Here is a 3,038-nt window from a genome sequence, read left to right as displayed (position 1 = left end):
GGACGGGAAGGGTGGGATGCCCCGAGCCCGGGGAAGGGACGCGCAGGAGGGACTGGGGACGGAGCCGGGTTTGGTGATTTACAAGATGTGACAAGGCCAGCTGAAAATGATGGATAGGAGGTGGGTAACACCGCTCCCCAGCTGGGCTCCGTTGGTGTTAGCGGAGGGGAGAGGACGTTCCCAGCTATTTATCATTTTTCCCCAGGCCCCTCTAGGACTGTGAACACCCAGTGTCCAGCACACGCTGGGTGGGTTAACCCTTTCCAAGGATGCCTGGGGGTAAGTCTCTGCCGCCCGTATCCTGGCTACAGTAGGAGGGTGCGTTTTTGCTCTCATTTTCTGTTTCTGCCCCAAAGTGCCCGCAGATGGGGGGGATGCTGCTGCTCCGGGACAAGCAGGCAGGGGCTGGGTGGGCTGCAGCTGGGTGGAAAACAGAGGCTTCCCCTTTCCCCAGTTTTTTTTTTTCTTTTCTTTTGTGCCTGGGGTGCTGTGGGGGGAGCGCCTGTGTCAGGCAGGGTGGGCAGCACCGGGCAGGCTGAGATCGGCAGCTCATCACAGTAGTGACGGTGATGAGCCCCAGCGCCGGGAGGGCGGGCAATGGCAGGGGCAGCAGAAAACTGCGAAGGGCAGCTGGAGGCGCAGGGAACCCCCCCGGGACCTCAGGGGTTGCCGATCCCCCCCGCAGCTCCTCGGCCAGCGCCGCCTTATTAGATTTGGCAAAATATTACGGGAGTGTTTGGAAGGTTAATTAACACAAAGCACTGCAGCATGGGAACCCGGCGTCGCTGCTGGGTTAGCCCTCGGCCAGCCCAGTTCAGGCTGTCGAGCTGGAACAGGAGGTGCCCCGGCACAACGCGCCCAGGACCACCCGGTGCCTCTTTGCAGCTGCACGGTCTCCTCTGCGCAGGACCCTTGGAGCATCCCCGAGGCAAAGCTTCCCGGTTGTCCTGGCCCTGTAGGGAGCAGACAAATAAGAGGATGTGCTTCACCAGCGGGGAAACTGAGGAAGGAAGCTGCGAGGGGGGCTGGCTGCGTTGCGCAGGAGAGCTGGGCTGCGGCTCTGCCCGTACTCGGCAGATGCCACCTCGTCCCCCTGCCCAGGCGCTGCTTCTCACCCGATGTGAGACCCGACGACGAGATAAACCCACAAACAGCTCCTTATGGTGCACTTTGGGCAGCGCAAAGGCTTTTCCTACAACGTAATCTGTATTTAGAGGAAAACCCTGCACGTGGCAGCGGCAGGGTCTCCCTCAGCATCACCGTGCAGGAGCAGCTGTGGTGGGAGACGCTGGGTGCCGTCCCCAGCCTGGGGACGGAGGGACCCAGGGGCAAACAAAGCTGAACCGGAGCCGAGGTGCCGTTTGGGGCTGCGATACCAAACAGCCACGGCCACTGATCCCCCCCGGCTTCCCCTTGTGTGTGTCGGGGTGCAGCCGCAGAGCCGGTAACCCGACGCTCCCATTCCTGTCATGTTTTACATGGCCGGGCATGTGGTTATATTTTGTTTTGCCAACCTTTGCTTTCCCCAAAGGAGGGAATGAAAGGGCCAGTGTGCCGCCAATTTATTGTGCCTCCCGAGAGCCCCATGGCTGCCGAAAAAGCAGATGCCTTCTGCTTAATCTGGCCTGTTGCTATGTAAACCTCCTTCCTGCTTTGATGTCCCCTATAAATACCCCATGTGTTTCCAATAAACTGGCATTTTTATCACTGGAGCTGTTAAAGGCAGATCTGTGTCAGATTTGTCCCTGGGCTCGGCCGGGGGCTTGCTGGGGATAACCTCCCTGCCCTCGTAAAGGGGCTCATTGTATCTGGGAACGGGGGTCCGGGGCTGGGAGGGGACGTAGCTGCCGCGGCGATGGCACCTCTCCTGGGTCCGGTACGACGCTCCCAGGGGAATGGGGTGCTGTGCGGGTGCTGATCCTGCATCATCCGGGGCTGAACCCTGCGCCGGGACCACCACGGCCCCAGGGACCCTCAGGGCTTTGCCTGCTCGACCCGGGCTCCCCCTCGCAGCCTGGCTGCTCCAAAAGTGCCGCTCGCCCACGTTTCTTTCCAGTGTTTCTTGCAGGCGAGCAGGAACCCTGGGCTCCTTGGGGGTGATCTCAAGCATCTCTTGTTTTTCTTTTTTTATTTTTCCCCAGCCCATAATTTTGTGGCTTAAATGATGCGATGGCCAAAGGGTGTGCAGGGAATGCAACGCAGCATCCTTCCGTCAGGAGCAGCCCAGAAGCAAGGACCTCCCTTCTTTCTGTTCACATTATTTCACTGAGGTGTTAGGATGAGACCCCCCTCACCTGCTCACAGACACCTTCTTAATCTCCCTGTAGCTCCCCCCTGCCCTTTCGCTGATATAAATCTCTCTGACTATCACTGTCACCCAAGGACAGAGCACAAACGCCCCCGGCTCGGGGCAGCTCCTCCGTCACGTTCACGGGTCAGTCCCTGTCCCCTGCAGCGGGCGCTGCTGCCGCCGCTGGTGCTGGCAGCACGCGAGGCTTTGGGGTGCTCAGCCCTGACGGGGCGTCCCTGGGGGAGCCGGGTCGCAGCTGGAGCATCAGCCCCGCTCCTCTCTGCAGGAGGAGATGGCCTGGGGTGTCTGCAGAGGGGTGAGTAAAACCCCGCATACTGAGATGTTTGGGGACGAGTTCTGTGTGTGCTCTGGGGCATTGACAGCCTGTGACAAGGCCACTCGTGTGACAGAGCTGAGATGGACGTGTTTCCTGAGATAGCAATGGTCATATTTCAGGAGGGTGTTGGATACAGTCAAGGTTACCGTGGGTCTGGGTCTTCCCAAAAGCTCTGTGTGTCAAGTGTGAGCATTGCCATATGTTATCACTGTGCAAAATTCACCCTAAGAGACCCCGGTGGGGCAGGGGGCTCTGCTTTAAACCTTTCCAGCCCCGGATGCTCCTGCACTGTGGCTGCTTGCGGGATGTCAGCTCCTTCTTGTCCCCCCAGAGCTGCAGCATCCTCCTCCTGCCCCTGCATCCTCCCCTGGGGGTTTCTGCCCCTTCCGCTGCCCGGAGTTGAAGGTCTGG

The 3,038-nt window shown here is 59.7% G+C and overlaps 1 long non-coding RNA gene across 1 annotated transcript; it reads left to right on the top strand.

Annotated features, from left to right (window-relative positions):
- Positions 1-1,724, top strand: LOC142048561 (uncharacterized). Its single transcript, XR_012657492.1, has 3 exons — positions 1-120; positions 206-279; positions 768-1,724. It is a non-coding gene; the product is annotated as an uncharacterized LOC142048561 (long non-coding RNA).
- The last annotated feature ends 1,314 nt before the right edge of the window (positions 1,725-3,038 follow it).

This window comes from Phalacrocorax aristotelis, chromosome 26, assembly GCF_949628215.1.
Source record: "Phalacrocorax aristotelis chromosome 26, bGulAri2.1, whole genome shotgun sequence".
Classification (NCBI taxonomy): Eukaryota; Metazoa; Chordata; class Aves; order Suliformes; family Phalacrocoracidae; genus Phalacrocorax; species Phalacrocorax aristotelis.
Note: the sequence above shows the minus strand (reverse complement) of the source record. Positions and strands in the feature narration are given on the sequence as shown.